Consider the following 17089-nt stretch of genomic DNA (forward strand, 5'->3'; position numbering starts at 1 on the left):
TACAACACGGTCGTCGGCACCGTGAGAAAAGACGGATCGTGTCGGAATTCAATACGGGGCTGAGGAACTTTCGATGGTTTGACCTTTCTGAAGAGTTGCGAAACGCGTGAACCAACGTTTCCGCTACGGGGTCCTTTAGGCAAGCGCACCACGGCGTCATTTAATTCAGCCTGTCGACTAATGAGCTTGAAGGCCCGCGCAGGATGGCATTGATTAACATAACCACCACCATTTTCTCAGAATTCTGGGGACAACTTCACAAGCCTGTTGGTTCGTTAGTGAACTATTACATTAACTGGCCGCCTTCGCTAATTATGTGTACAGCATCAGGATTGGCTGGTATTCGACCTTACGAACAACTGCAGCGTTCGAGATTTTTGTAAATGTGAGTACGGGCCCTACTTTTTCAGGTTTTATATAATAAACTTGTTGTGCTAATGAAAATGGTCATTTCATCATCATCATCATCAGCCTGGTTACGCCCACTGCAGGGCAAAGGCCTCTCCCATACTTCTCCAACAACCCCGGTCATGTACTAATTGTGGCCATGCCGTCCCTGCAAACTTCTTAATCTCATCCGCCCACCTAACTTTCTGCCGCCCCCTGCTACGCTTCCCTTCCCTTGGGATCCAGTCCGTAACCCTTAATGACCATCGGTTATCTTCCCTCCTCATTACATGTCCTGCCCATGCCCATTTCTTTTTCTTGATTTCAACTAAGATGTCATTAACTCGCGTTTGTTCCCTCACCCAATCTGCTCTTTTCTTATCCCTTAACGTTACACCTACCATTCTTCTTTCCATAGCTCGTTGTGTCGTCCTCAATTTGAGTAGAACCCTTTTCGTAAGCCTCCAGGTTTCTGCCCCGTAGGTGAGTACTGGTAAGACACAGCTATTATATACTTTTCTCTTGAGGGATAACGGCAACCTGCTGTTCATGATTTGGGAATGCCTGCCAAACGCACTCCAGCCCATTCTTATTCTTCTGATTATTTCCGTCTCATGATCCGGATCCGCCGTCACTACCTGCCCTAAGTAGATGTATTCCCTTACGACTTCCAGTGCCTCGCTGCCTATTGTAAATTGCTGTTCTCTCCCGAGACTGTTAAGCATTACTTTAGTTTTCTGCATATTAATTTTTAGACCCACTCTTCTGCTTTGCCTCTCCAGGTCAGTGAGCATGCATTGCAATTGGTCCCCTGAGTTACTAAGCAAGGCAATATCATCAGCGAATCGCAAGTTACTAAGGTATTCTCCATTAACTTTTATCCCCAATTCTTCCCAATCCAGGTCTCTGAATACCTCCTGTAAACACGCTGTGAATAGCATTGGAGATATCGTATCTCCCTGCCTGACGCCTTTCTTTATTGAGATTTTGTTGCTTGCTTTATGGAGGACTACGGTGGCTGTGGAGCCGCTATAGATATCTTCCAGTATTTTTACATATGGCTCATCTACGCCCTGATTCCGTAATGCCTCCATGACTGCTGAGGTTTCGACTGAATCAAACGCTTTCTCGTAATCAATGAAAGCTATATATAAGGGTTGGTTAACTCAAGTAAAACGCTTCCTAAAAGCGATGAAATTTCGCAATTGTTTATTCAACTGAAGTTCGTTAAAATGATGCTGGATCAAGCGATAAAAGCGAACCATCAGTATACCGGTGGATCTGGGTCTATATATATATATATATATATATATATATATATATATATATATATATATATATATATATATATATATATAGAAAATATTAACCACTCCTGACGTAGGACATACCTTCAGCGGTGGTGGCTGGCCAGCGACAAAGATCACTTATGATCTTTGTCGGCAAGTTACCAGGTCATCGGGCCCATACGCAGATATATTTCCTACCTACTGCCACGTCGCCGTACTCCGTTACGCCGAGGCGTCACGCGGTCAGCACCGGTCCACCCGTACCTTCGTCGGGCTCCAAGGTCGCCGTCGCGCGCTAGGTGTACTTTCCATATCGGGCTGCCTAGAAAGAGCTAGAACGCGGCAACCGGAAAGGGGAGGGCAGCAAAAGGAAGGCGACGCACTAAACAAAAAGCTCGCGCTCACGCAACATTAAGGAAGGCGAAAGAAAGATAGAAAGAAAGCCAGGGCAGGGGACGACTCTTGAATGGTCGCCGCCACTCGGCTTTTTGTTGCCAAATAACTCTCGCTCGCAAACGAGGACGGTGAAAGGGAAACCCGCGCGCTCCAGAGGCGTCCGCCGCGACCAGTCGGAGGCAGGGGCGTACTGGCGGCAGCCAATGGTACCCCGTCCGGTGCATACGTCACCCGCGCTTCGTCCTCCAGGGCCGCCACTTCCGGCAGCGGAAGTGAACCGATCCCTTCGCCCGCAGCAGCGGCGGCCGCGGGACCTTGAACACGCGTCTGGCACAATGGCCGTGGCCCCCAAAAGCCCGCACCTCTCCCTCCCTCCTGTCGCTTCTATATGATGTCCCAGTTGATGCGCCGCTCGCATCGTGATGCAAAGCGCGTGCCCACCGCGTCGTTTTGCGTTTCATCTCCGCCTGCTGTCCTCTCTCTCTGTCCCCGCCTACTCCTCCTTTCCCCACACTATACCACCGACCGATGCTGATGTGTGAGTCGGTCAACAAGCTTTCCGCCTTTTTTCAACCACGCACACTCTCTCTTTCTCAGCTATATACATTTCCTCTCTTTGTTTCTTCCCTCAGACCGCGGGACAGAACTTCACAGAACTACTGCAGAACAGATGAAGTGTCCGCCGAAAGGTGCGACAGTTACGATGCACGCAGGCTTCTACACACTTTACTAAGATATTACCGATACTTTACCGATAAACGCTACTGCAGCTACTTCAGCCACAGCGGCGAAACCATGCCGTCGTGCACGGGCATTTTTTTCGTATCGCCTGATGCAACAAGTCAGAGGAGCTCAACCGAGCATTCGACGCGGCGATCAGTCAGAGGGCTTCCACGGGAGTTGAAAAATGGAAAAGGCTATTCGATTAGCATGCCCTTCACCCTTGAAAAGAAACCAGTGAAGAGCGAGATACAAATTTTCACAGCGGGGCTACATGCGGCGGCGGGCTTCGAACCCACTTCCTGCTGCCAAGATAAACGATATATATGCCTATAGCAACCCTTGTGGCACTGAGTCGTGCTTAACGTCCCGTAAAAGTGCCTTTGAGCGCTTTTTGGCACTAAGGACCGCGTAACCAGCTATCGCAGAGCTGCCATACAGAACGGCGACGACTCAACCATACGTTAGAATTAGGCCAGAACGTTTACTTATTCCCACTGATGGTTATGACGAGCATAACTTAAAACCAAGCAGGATATTCTCACTTGGCGCTTAGCACCTCCGCTAACATGCACAGTAAAGCGCCACAATAATGAAGGCAACCTAAACTGTAGTTCACGCAAACAGAAAGGCAGAGAGAGAGAACATCCACTTATCTCAAAACGCTTAGGCTCGGCGTCCGTAAAGCTACGACGCTGTTTATCGCGAACCCCAACTTCAACAACGAAACGAGGCCATTCACGCGCCGCCTGGCTTACCGGGTACAAAACGCGAAAGCTGGGAGCGAAACAATGCTGCGTTGTTGTTGCGAACCGCAGTCACGGCACTTTCCGCTCTGGCGTTTTGGCGGCCATCGCGGGCGTCGCACAGGCACAACGCGGCGTGCTTGGCTGACGAATCCGGTCATTAAATAACGGAAGTAAACTGAGCAATTAAAAACTCACTAAGACAAAAGGGTGTCATTGAAAGGGTGCATAACTAACGCCCTTGCTGACATCACGGCCGCTTCGACGGAGAGCAACCTCCACGAAGGCTCGCGAGAATGCGCCACGCTTTGTTGTCCGATTTCAGACACAACCAACGAACAGGAGAAGCTTCCTCGGCTGGGGTGACGAGCACAACGGCAGATCATGGCCAGCAAGCGTATACGTGCTTGCGAGGATGTCACGTGCCGGTTCGCCAATAACGACCGACGATCACAATATACTCCTGATCATTGCGTGAAACGCATTGTGCCCGCCAAAGTGGTCACGCCTTTTTACTGATGATATTTGGTATCGCGAACATGCCCATCGCTTTCATGCTTCCGTACTTATCATTCCCTCTCAGTTCATAGATTATAGACTAAATCTCCCATAACAGGCAAGAAAATATGCATTACTTTAAAGCTGAAATTGTTAAAACGAGCGTATAAACAAGATTCGCACTGCTGAAAAAGAACTGCGTCGTGATTTCGAGCTCTCCTTCGCTTTAGGCGACTATGGTAAGACATCACAGCCACATGCATGGCAGCTTGCACAGCTGCGGAGAACCATTTCGGGACAGGAGGCGCCATTTCGTGCTTGCTGTCATCGCCGTTTGCGCGGCACAGCAATGACAGTCTCGGCCCATGTTTGGAGCGTTGAACTATATGCGGTCGTTTAAGTGGAACAGCTAGGCGCCATAAAATTTATGATAACGTTCGAAAGCGCACAGGCTTGCTTGCTTGCTTACCCCCGCTGCAACACGATATGCGAGAGCGTGTGCACGATGTACCCCACCTTTGATGTTCTCTTTTGTTTCATTTCTCTCTGTTTTTTTTTCTTTTTCTTTTTTTTTTTCCGTGCACGTCCGTTCGATAGCGCCACGTCGTATCCGGGATTTGCTGATCGCACCGCTTCTCGGCGACGTTAAAGCAGCTGTAAAATTCGCGCGGATCCTGCATTATCGCTGGCGTGCCGGGCAAGAAATAACGATAAAAGTACATAAAATGGGGAACAGGTGCGCCGCCATACAGCACGGAATCTTGCGCTAAACGTCGGATAACGAATCCCGCGTGCGGCGCCGGAGTGCGCGTTCCCGCATGTTGAGAAACAGCCTCTCGCTGCTTCAGCGTCTTCTATAAGCAGTGGACATAAAACAGGCTGCTGCTGCCGATGCTGCTGCTGATGATAATACGCGCAACATTTCAAAGCCCTGCGTGCGCGTCATGCCGCGGTCTGAAATCGATGTACAAACCCAGAGTGACGAACAACACTCTTTTTTTCTCTCGCTATTGATTTCAAGCTGTAACAGTTGCGTTAGCCACGGATGCGGCCGTAGGTAGAGAGAAGGACACTGTATTTAATGAAAAGCACGAGATGTTTGCCTGGCTGACGGTCTGTCATACTACTCCAGGTGTTGCGTGAAAAGGAAATGCGAAGAAGAAAAGAAAAAAAAAAGTCTACTAATTCATTGCTGGCCCTTCATAGTTCACATTGTCCCTCGTAGTCCTGTAGGATGGAGCTTTGGATGATGAAATCACGCGTAGCAATAAGCAGCGGTGGATGAATACTGGTGCATGGGCAGTGTGGAATGGGTGATGTCACGTCCACTTTGCTGACAGCAAATTACTCGCGCAGAGCTGATATTCTAGCTGATATAAATGTCTTGAACCACCCTCCAGCCACCCTCCTGATAAGTGCCTTGAACTTAAATTTGTTCCGTTTGCCCGCAACCGATGTCGTGTCCTCCTGTTACATTTTCCCTATCTTTCTGTAGCAAGCCTACAGACGGTGGCAGAGGCCTGTTCACTTCTACTGCAATTATGTTTTTCGTCTTTTCCTGCGCCACCGACGCGCACAGTCATGCGTTAGAAACACTGTGGTCTGAAAGACTGTTCCGATCAGTAAGAAAGAAAGAAAGAGTTGGAAGTAAATTCGTGATGATGATGTCAGTTCCGACAGGCTTCCGTCGATCGGTGCGGGAGCTCAACTTGGCTTAGCTGAACAAAGCGTCACGAGATGTCGCCACCAGAGCTACTGGTCTCAGTTACGTCTTTCGGTACACGTCTACGCTACACTTTTAAAAGATGGATCTGTAATATATGATCCGACCTACAACCAGATTGCAGCAGCTACGCCGTACAGTGATGCAGAAGCAGGACAACAGCAGGAGAAAGGTCCGCAAAGAAATAATCACACCGCCATTGGTTACCGTGCCTCAAAGCGAAACACAGAGCAGGGCACGCAGGAAAAGGCAACGGTCAAGCGCGCGTTCTTCGGCAACGGGCCCCACCGCACGCGCTCCTGTTGTTTACGGCTCCACGTCCACGCTGTTACTCTCCAGACGTTGCGCCGTCCGAGTGTGTGTTTTGAAAGCGACCGCGCATCGCTGGGCCGACCGGACCCTGGCTTCATCCCCGGGTCCTAACCACTCGCACCGGTGAAAGATGCGCGAAAACTGTTCGGGTATGTACAGGAAAGGAGCGGGCTTTCTTTCCGTGCCGACCGGAAACACACTGCAGCACGTGCTCACTATATTATCACAAACGGCAGTTCCCGCAGGAGAAAAAAAAAAAGGAGGGGGGGGTGAGGGAGGAGGAGGCAGCATTCGTGCGGCACATTTTTTAAATATCCGTTTTTGCTTCGTCAATCTGACGTTTCGTCTGATGCCCATCCTGAGTTCATACATAGTTCATACAATTCAGTAACACCAAAAATCTGCTTAAGGGGCTTACTTATTTATTCATTTTAAACTCCTCTGTAGCATAACCAAGGAATGAGCCGACCAGGCCCAACCAAGCGTGTGACTCCAGAGTATTAGCATCAGAACACGAATACGTGAGTGTACCACTTCATTTTCAGCACCATGCCTGTGCGCTTCAAAAACTTCTCTCTCTCTCTCTCTCTTTCTATATATATATATATATATATATATATATATATATATATATATATATATATCGACATACATTGTCTTCAGACTTTTGCTCGGGACTGTACAGTACGGCGGTATTACAGCGGCTGCATAGCCAGCGCCTCAGCGAGTATAGCAACCCTCGGAGAGGGAGAGCGCGCGGTGGCCGCCCAACCGCCCCGTTATCAGCCGCAGGTGCCACAAAGTGAGCGATTCGCTTCGCTCAAGAACCCGGACTTGCTGTATATACGCGATGCCATCACCGCCACTCTCACTACCATACGTGCACAGATATTCACGGCTGCGCGCAAGACGGGGATTTCGCAACACGCCGCCGGCACGCAAGGCCACGCGCAGGCTGCGTCGTCGCTCTACAGCCGGCTCGCGACGCGACGTTCGGCAGGTGGGCGGCGTCGGTGTACGGGCGATACAGCCGCGCACGCCTCGCTACACCCCCCCCCCCCCCCCCTCCGCTCCCTCGGGGAGCGATGTTTGCCAACGAAGCGCGCATTAGCATGGCCGCACGTATGCGGCGTTCTCGTGACACTCGGCGAAAGCGTCCTTCCGACATTGGGGCAACCATCGTCTTCTCGCTCGTTCTCTCCCGTCTTCTTGAGGCCGAACGTCGCGCGCGCGCCCGCTGCAAACGTCGGCCACCCGGCTCCGCGACCCACCCACCCCGGCCACGACGGGCACGTAACTTCTCGGCGCGCGTCGCTTCTCGGCGCGTGCGTGCGTGCGCATTCGCACGAGTCACGACCAGCAGGGCCGGCCTGCAGGCCCCTCCGTTTCGCGGTCGTGACGCGTGGTCACGCGTTGTGGTACGGCTGGGGCAACCTGGTCGGGACGGCTGGATTGAGAGAGGTTAGGAAAGAAACAAAGCTGTCGTTTACTCTGACGCGGGTGTTGGCGACTCTGTTAGATAACGAAAAGCTTACGAGGCAACTAAAGTCATCGCCCTTCGGGAGAAACAGGAAAGTAGCTCGGCCTGTCTACCCCGTACACTGAGAGTGCCCAATAGCCGCTACAGTACACGTCGCGACCGTATACCAGACAGACTTCCGGCATGGGGAATATTCAGAAAAGGTCATCGTGACCGCTTCGTCCAGGCATTCCATTCTGGTCTGTGTGTGCGGGATCGCCTTCGGAGAGTCCCCCTGACCGCAGACTTCCGCCCCTTACGGCCCTCCTTTAGAGAATGCTTACTTAGAGAGGAATGGAATATCTGCTCTGGATGGTCGAGAGAAGGGGCATAAGGGCTGATAGCAACATAAAAGCCGGTACCAGACCAGACGTTCGTCTCTGCAAAACTCGTTGTTCCGGGGCCCCTGTATAGTAAAGTTCTTCAAGATAACAGGGAAGAGAAGTAGCCATTGAGGGAGAGGGGGGCTCGGGCTGCGAACGTGACCGTGCGATGGCTCCACGGGTTTCTTGCTGCCGCGAGACGAGAACGGCAGGCGGAGGAGCAGAACGCGCCCGGATCCCTGGGAAAAGAAAGGCAGCACCGGAGCCCGAAGCAGTGCGGCAGCCCCGATAAGCAGAAGAGCCCAGCTGCGGAGCAAGCGAGCAGCAGGCCCACAGGATGCACGCCCCAAGAAAAGAAACCCGCGGCTCTTCCAACGCTGGTCGAGTTTTCCTGCTGGCGCTTTGTGTCCCGGTCCCCTACCCCCTGCCTTCGCTGGGCCGTCGCCGCTCTTTTCTTGCTTCTTCGCTTTTTCTTCTCTTTCGGCCCAGACACGGAGCACGCTCTTTCGAGCGAAGCAAGAAGGCCTTCTCCTTCTGGGGTCCTTTTCACGTCGTCTCGCCCTTGCCCTTGGAGGGGGGCCACGCACCGCCGCCGCCGGGACGCAACTGCGTGCACACACACACGCACCGTCTGTTCTCTCCGACGGCAGACCCCCGAAGAAGGACTCGCCCCTGCGGCTTTGTTGATTGGCGCTCCGGAAGCCGCACCCGCGGCGGCGGCGACGCTAGCTCCCGCGCGCATGTTTGCCGCCGTTTCGGAGAGAAGACGTCGACGGGCGCTAGCCCGCTTTTGCTTTCCTCGCAGGGAAGGAGAGAGGCGGACCCTTTCACGGGGCTTCCGGTTCCAGTCGCTGGGTCACCAGTGCACTCGGCGAGGGCAACGAAAATGAATGCCGCTTTCCCCCGGACGACCCGTAGCTTGGAGCTCAACACGAGTCCCCCCTCCGCTGCTCCCGGCTGCAGAAAAGAACCGGGACAGCTGAGCCGCTGCAGCCCGCTTCGGCTTGGCGCGTCAGAGAATGGCGCGCAACACGGTTCGAATCGTTGCGCCTCCCCCCCTCCTCCTCCCCCTTTCACACACACACGCAGACACAACCTGAGCCACGTTTCTTCCTTTGTCGGCCAAGGGGAACGATGACGAGCGGAGAAGACTTCTTCCTCGCCCTCTCACTGCGGCCAAGATGACAGTCCAGACACGCACGCACGCACAGGCACGCAAACACTGCACGAAGCCCCGCTTTCGATTTTGCAGCAGTCGCACCCGAGTCACCCGCTTTCAGAATGGTGGCCGCGGTTGTGGAAGTAACTATGATCAGCTGCCACGGTGCACAGGCCGTTGTGAGCAGTCCGTATCCGCGAGCCCAGCCGTGGTTTTCCATATGCGCGAGCAAAGCAGCAGCATGCGCTGCATACGGTGGGAGCGGTAGTGAAAACGTAAGTGAATGGAAGTGTCGCACATGGACTATCTGAGGCCGCGGGAAAGCAGGATTCTTTCGCTGGCACACGGGATTACGCGAGCCCTTTCAGCGTATACATGAGATGCGGCTAAAGCTGCCTGGAAATCTGAAGAGAGCGACCTGACTGACCAACAATCGTACTGTTCCTTCTTCAAGTATATCAATCGAAACTTCTACGCTACTCACTGAAAATACTCCCTTCTCTTACAGTTCTCCTTCGGTTTTGAACACGGTGCTTCCGGCAGATCTCAACCCGTCCGGGTTTGCCGAATTATTTTCGCAGTCGAGACAGCGCACATGGCGACCGAAGTTCGCATAAGCAAGTTTGTAGCGATAAGTGCAATGCACCAATTGGTACAGATAGTCGCCATTAATAACGTGCCCACAATACCCCTTGGAAGCAGTACTATACTCTAGGCGCGATGCGAAGCAGTTCCAAGAAACAAAAGCGGACAGGCCATAGGAACAGTGGCTCATATCAGTGAAAAAAATACGCATTCGCGCAAGTGGCAGGGGAAGGAGGTGTATACGACATCTGTCTGGACAGCGGGTCTAAAAGCAAAGCCGAGAGTGCATCAGTGGGCCGTCGATGAGTGAGGGAGAGAGAATCGAGCCTTGTTCTTTATAGTTCTTCCACACATCGCGCGCGCGTCATCCCCTCTTCTGTTCTGCCTCACCACTTGCCCAGACTTGCCTACTTCTTCTTTCACTTCCGCTACTTCTTCGAAAGGAGAGAGCGGCAGCGAGCAGCGGCAGCTGCAGGAAAAGATTGAGTCGAGCTGCATGGTGCGCGCGAATCAGCTCGGGGGAACAACAACAACGCGCCATTATTGTGCTCGCCCTACTTGCATTCAGACCCAGCGGGGTAGAAGAAGAAGAAATCGAGGAGGAGCGGGGGCCGGGAGGCACGCGATTGAAAAGTGGAGACCAGTGAAGAACAAAAAAAAAAAAAAAAGACCCAGTATAAAAGGTACCTCGTCGCGGCTGTCCTCTTACAGGTGCTGCTTCTGGTGCCCCGATTTGCAACGGGGCCGCGAGTCCCGAACGCGACAAAAGTGCAGGCGATCAAAGGGAAGAGAGAAGGGGAGGGGGTAGACGCCGCGATGGCATTACAAGGAGAAGGTCGGGAGCTCGAAGCTCGCAAAAACAGGACGGCGTTCACAACCGCGCACAGTTAAAGGGCTGCGGCCGGAGCTCCCGTAAGGGCCACGGTGTTTGTGTACAGAGAGAGAGCTCGCCGACTAACGGGCCTCCAGGTTACGCCTTCCTTTCCCTCTGGCTCCCCACTCGTTCCCCCTTGTGCGGCCTCGCTGTATTATGCACGCCGTTCGCTGGCGCGCAACGTCAAAGAAACTGCCAGAGCCGCGCGGTACGGGATCGTCGTTCGAGCGTCCCTTAACCTTTCGCATGAGAAGGGGTGGATTAAAAGGGTTCACCGGATGCAAGCTTGCTCCTTTTTTCCCCCCCTTGTTTACAAGCTGCACAAAAGCTCTGTGAAGTTGAAAAGAATACTCCAGAACTACTAGTATGTGTTATTGAAGTGAGGCCTCCTTGTCCTCGGCTCTGGTGAGCGCACGTGGATAACCTGAACATGAAAAAATACAGAAAAGGAAAGAAAGAACAGGAAAATTAAAAGCTCGTTGCGTGTGCTGAAGGCTACAAAAAGCGCGATGACGAGGAAATTATTCTTACAGGTAGATTCGAGCAAGGAGTTCGTAATTGCTATTTCCACCAGAAGAAGCCGTCACGCGACTATCGATCACCATATGCCCAACGCTCCGGGCGGCAACTGGTGCTGCTGCAACACCCTGTCACACTAATCGACAACTATTCTACCACTCAAGGTTGTCGTCCCGTGTTTCGCAAGTGAAAACACACAGTGCATCGAAGTTTGAAAGAAAAAAAACAAGACGGGAGAACAATAAATTTCACATTTATCAGGGCTCTTTACTCGGAACACTCACGCCGTCCTTGCGACGAGTTTCACATACCAGTCTATCGGTGAATCTCTCCAGCTAGCAATCCCATGCTCCGCCTCCGACAAGGACCCTCCGGCGGCCACTCACACGCGCGCCTACAGAAAAGCTCAGTCAAGAGCCTCCGCAGCTGTTTATTGGGAGTGACGTCGCTCAGCTAGACCTAAACGCGAAAAACGCGCGCGCGGCGCGTCCCGCCTGCCCTGGCTGGCAATGCCGTGGGAAGTCGAACGCATGGCTGGCGTTGCGTGCGCAACGCTAACGAACCCGGGCGTGTCGGGCGAACCGCGCGCAGCGGGGAGGAGAAGCTGTTGCGCCCCAAGATGCGCTCGCTACAGAACGAACCCAGGCCTTTCTCCAATCAGTCCAAGAATAACACCTCCGGAGCTCCGGGCCACAGGCACGCGCGAGCGGTGCGCAACCTGCGCTCGAGCCAGCCAGCGCAAGAATGGGCATTTCAAAACGCAAAGAAAACCGGCGCGTACGGGGAGGAACGGTGCGACTTGCGGGAAGCTTCGTGAGCAACGCTGCAGTGCACGCAGCTGCTGCTGCTGCTGCACCGTGCGCACCCAGCGGTCGAGGCCTGGAACTGCATGCATGTTTCCTCCCCATGCGCACCCGCGCCGCAGCTGACGTGCACGAACACCCGCTCCCTCCACCGAACACACACCAAGCGCACGCCGTCCACCCGTAAGCCACGTTGGCTGCACGTACGAGCCCAGCGGAGTCATGGTCGTCGGCCAGCGTAACGAGCACGCGTCGGTTATGCACGCGTGACGACGGCTGCGGTTGCCTCACATTAATGCGGCACTTGAGGGCCTAGCTACTACTATATTAGGTGCACTCTGGCTCGAGCTGGAGATTGCGTTCTAGGCTCAGCAAAAGAACGGTTCTGAGCAAAGAATGTCCCAAATGGCTGACGCCAGCTGTATAGCCTTCAACCAATCGCTACGTTATCGCAACACAGGATCGGTAAATACACAGTGGACCGCCTTTGACGTCTGCCTCGTAAGTGTGGATTTTGTCCGGAAACTTCGATCAACGGTTCGTACTTCGTTTACGCATTTGTTTCCTTTGCTGAATTTACAGCTATGGTCCGTCTTTTCTGTCCCGGACCGTCCTCGCTTACCCGGTAGCAAAAGCGCACTGACGGAGGCCGCCTACAACATGCTCATTAATAACCGTTCTCGAGGACCGCGGTACACTGCTTCGTGCACACTTACATTCACAGTCGCTCCATTCGACACTTCAGTTCACCCCTTTTGCTACGATGTCGTTGGGCGAGAGAGGCGGACGTGACCATCGACATCGAAAGTGCTCGTCATCATCGATAACGCGACCTTGCAGTAAACGTAAGGCCACGCGCAGGGGGCTACGAATCTGTCGCGAATATGCAACCGCGCCGTCTCGCAGAAACGAATCCACGTGGTGTCAACCCAGGCGCTATACAAGCACCACGCAAGAACGAAGACACTCTGAGCGCGACCCTCGGTGGGACACCGTTTCCCGAAACAAACACACTAAGCCGCTCCGCGCTGCCTATACACTCTCTCCTCGTTCCGATGACACGACACGTAAAACGTATCGGCTACAAGCTGTCGCCCATCCGTTGTCGACACCAGCGGGTGAATAACAAACACGACAACAAAACTCGGGGAGACCGCATTCCCAAATCGGCTGGCGTCGGTCGCCTCCTCTCACCGAGGAACTATAGCTGGGGACGGCACTGAGACAAGGGGGGAAAAAAGGAAAAAAAAAAAAAGAACAGAAAAACAGAACCGTTTCTAAGTTTGGCTCGCGTGTCGCCGCAGTTCGTCAGCGAAACGCCAGTGCCGTAACTCACGCTGGCAGGCGAGAACGCCAGAAGAGAGGCGAGGCAACGAAAGAGAAACAAAAGGAAACTAGGTGGGAGAAAAGGACGGCCGTAAATCAAGCGCTCTCTGCCGGCAACAAGCCGGCCGGGGGGTGGGTGAGAAGACTTTGGTCGCAACGTCCTGCAGGAAAGCTTGCACAGGCTAAAGCGTATTGCCTCCATCCGTAACACGATCTGCGGCTACCTGGAAGCCCGATAAGTGCTCGCAACTTGTTGCATAGCACGCGTCGGCATATTCACTCAGGGGAACAGCAAGATCGCAAATTAGCAACGCCTACGTCAGCCTCATCGCAACGAAAGGAGAGAGAGAGAGAGACAGAGAGAGAGAGAGAGACCATGTTCAGCGATGCACCGTTTTTCAATCGTTCAGTCGGGTAGGTTCCCAATTGAAAAGGGTGCGCACAGGATCTTAAACTCGGATCGAAGGGCTATTCCTGCAGCCCTTGCCCATGGCCTCCAGGATCAGACGGCGCGCGCGCCGCCCCATCTCAGAGGCCATGCATTTCCGAATATAACTGCTTGGGGCGCCGCTTGGATCACTGCGAGCGTGCTTGAGCCCCGACTTAGATGCATTAAGAAGGCTGCTGCATCTGCGCATGCTCGCAAGTATAAAAAGCGCACGTTCTGGCGCATGACTGTAGCTAGTTGAAAGTTCTAATTCGTCTGTTTTCGTTCCGTCATATTCATGCAGTGAAAAGCAAATTAAAGAGAAGCATGACTGGTATTTATTAGGGGTGGGCGATTACCCAAAATTTCGAATACGAATCGAATATCACACTCTTAACTATTTGTATTCGGCATTTTCACACAACGAAAAAAGTATTCGAAGCAATGCAGAAAGCGTATAAATGACCATCTGTGACTATTGTTTGTAGTCTGTCATTTAGTATTTAGGCGGTCTATAGTCTGTAGACAGTTTGTAGTCTATAGTCATGTACCCGTCTTAGCTCTTACGCTACAACCAGTGATGTTTTACTTGCAACGGGCTCTATTACAATGTCTCTACGGCACACAAGTTCTTTAGCGGCCTTTTCTTTTTTCACTTCAAATATTTTTTTTTCGGCAACCCTTTATTTAGCGTATTTGGAAAGCTAGTCATAAAACAACCACTGATTATTCAAAAGGTTATTTGTAGCTAGGCTCTAAAGGTGTCGAGTGGCTATTCTTACAAGTTTTCTTTTTCTTTTTTAGTGACAATAAGTAATCTTGTGTTTAAAACTAATCCGAACAGTTCCAAATAGTTAGCGGTTTTATTTCATTATAGTCAGTGCAAGTGTAGTACCTAATTATATAGGAATAAATATTTCTACTGTAAATATATGCCTCTGCGTTTGACTATTCAACTCGATATTCGATACTCATTATTCGTATTCTATTCCTATTCGAAAACATTTATGTTCGCTCACCTCTAGTAGATATACTTCTCGAATCGGGAGCGGATCACCCCTGTCGTGAGTAGATACAAGCCAGAAAACGACGCAGAAACGACAGACCGGCGGCGACGTTACCTTCCAATTTCAGCACCTAGCCTTTAAACAACTTCGGCAACGCGGACACCACCGGCCTCTTCCAAGCAGCCTCTGCTCAGTGCTGAAAGACAAAGTTACGTTCTAAAAGTACGCAACGACTGACACGTCTACAGTCAAAGTCAGTAAACTGTCATTATGATGAATCGAACGCTTAAAAAGTGCGTAGCCAACATTGTCCACAGTCAATAGCGCCACGATGGGCGCGGGCTAACCAACTTCGAAAGGAAGGGGGGCGAGGGTAGGACTAGCGCCTGCAGAAGAGACTCGTAAGGCAGCATAGCTCAGCGGGGGGGGGGGGCATCTATCTCCTAAGACTTCCCGGTAGCACACGTAACACGTCTTGCATCCCGCTACAGTTCCTGTATAGGCTCCCTCTAGGGCAAAAAAGGGAAGCCTATACAATAAGAATAGCCCCGCACCGCCGCCAATGCGTCCCGTTACGTTGATCCCACCGAGGAGTGGCCGTCGCCGCAGCAGCACAGCGGTCATTCCATACAACTCGGCTGCAAGGTTGCGCCGTGTTGCGCCAAGTCACGGGCGTGGAAGTTACAGACCGCGTGGGCCCGCAAGGCCCCGGCAGATCACTTGTGCAACCGGCGAGCGCAAACGCGGAACAGCGTTTTACACATGCCCCGCAAAGAGAGCGCGCGACGACCAGTTAGCTGTTGCGATATCGAGACGTGCGTTATATACATGGGCGCTACAGCGCTCGAGAAGGCCGCGAGCGCCCGTACGCAACGCCCCAAGTGAAAGCGAAACAGGGCGGCGATGGCGCAATGTGTACTGGTTTCTATCCTTCCCGCATCTCACCTTCACCCGGCCGCGCAGGAGCAACTGGAGAGACAACGCCTCGTCGTTTCTTAAAACACGCGACTCGGGTAGCTTTTGAAGTTGAAACGGCACCTCGCCTAACTGCCGCGGGGTTTGAACAAATATAGCTACTAAACTACAGAGCTTGTCCGTGCACATTAAAACGGGAAGGACCGTTTATAAAAGGCACATTGTGAATGCCATGACGCTTCGCTCGTATACTGGCATTTACCGCAACGTTCAGTGTACTGCTTGGAGATAGTGCCACTACACTTTCCTGCTCCCTTCGTTTTCTCAAGCGCCTGTCGTCATTAAACCATTTCGCGCGGCGTTACCGGTTCCCTTTCGCGCAGTAAGGGTGCCATCGATTGCGCACATGAGCGATCCGTGGCAGATGGTACTGGAGAACTTCCTTCCTTACTCCTCGGCACATTCAGAGTTAGCTAAACGGGGACGTGAGGCTTATAGCGCGTGAAAAATACAAGGACGAAAGTAAGACGTGACACACACGTCCTTTCGTCCTTGTCTTTTTCGCGCGCTATGAGCCTCACGATGTTGTACCAACAAGCACAAATCACTGCGTTAAACGGGGAACAGCCACTACTGTCATGAAATGCTCCCTCGTCCGATAGTGCCCACACCAAGTTGGCTTCATGAACCGCGCGAAATTCGTGAAGTGCAAATCATTCACAAAAAAGAAAAATAATAAGCTGTTTGCGTTAGCGCACCATCAGTCGCTCTGTTTGACAATCTCGACTCCTTCTTTTGACTTCGGATTACAGCATTGTTGACACGTGTTCACAAATCTTGTTTTTTGACTGCCGTTCTTTTACCAATCATGATTATTTGGTTAATTGTTTACCTTCAGTGTGGTTCTGAGCTTTACGCCTGTCAAGTCGTGCTTAGCATCAAGTCTGACTTGTGCATTGATATCTAACAACCTTTCTGTGCCGGCCGGCCAAGTCACTTACAGACTGCGTCGTGCCATTTGTGTTCTCTGCTTTGTCTCTTCCAATAAAGCATCAATTGATACTGAACGTTTTTTCCTGTCCGTTTTTCACACGTCCCGTCTTGTGCGCTGTTCCGCCGTATGTACGTAAACGAACAAGCCCAGCTAAGAACCCTACAACAGTCACGCTATGCTAAAATACCCGAACTGCTACCTTCGTTCTTATCAGCTGAGGCAACCTGTAGCTTTCGCTGTGCCAAATGGAACCGGCGAGACGGGGCAGGGCACATTCAGCAATTTTTTGACCAAGCTTTGTCACAATGTTCGCCGGCGTCTAAAACCGTCTAAAACGATAATTACCCGTCACAGCTTGTCGCTTCGTTCCCTCTACTGGCGTGGAACAGTTCAGCCCGACGTGAAGGGATGAAACTGCCTTTATGCGAAAGAAGCATGACGTCCGTAAACGAGACGGGTCGTCGACACGTCCCCCGGTAACCATTTGAAATGCAGTGGCCCGCCGTTGGCGACAAAAGCCTTTCGCTCGAAACAGCGGCGAAGATTCCCGAGCAGCTACACAAGCAA

The 17089-nt window shown here is 52.2% G+C and overlaps 1 protein-coding gene across 5 annotated transcripts in view; it reads right to left on the minus strand.

Moving 5' to 3' along the window:
- The window catches only part of LOC142572108 (ecdysone receptor-like), a 180521-nt gene that overhangs the window by 103090 nt on the left and 60342 nt on the right, over positions 1-17089 (minus strand). Inside the window, exon 2 of one of the 5 annotated variants that reach the window (XM_075680977.1) lies at positions 14728-14809. The exons of 3 other annotated variants lie outside the window; for them this stretch is intronic. The gene's annotated coding sequence lies outside the window, so the exon portion shown is untranslated. Of the gene's footprint in view, positions 1-14625; positions 14646-14727; positions 14810-17089 lie in introns of those variants that run through there. One more of the 5 variants, XM_075680978.1, reaches the window with a different exon arrangement.

Source organism: Dermacentor variabilis, chromosome 2 (assembly GCF_050947875.1).
Source record: "Dermacentor variabilis isolate Ectoservices chromosome 2, ASM5094787v1, whole genome shotgun sequence".
Classification (NCBI taxonomy): domain Eukaryota; kingdom Metazoa; phylum Arthropoda; class Arachnida; order Ixodida; family Ixodidae; genus Dermacentor; species Dermacentor variabilis.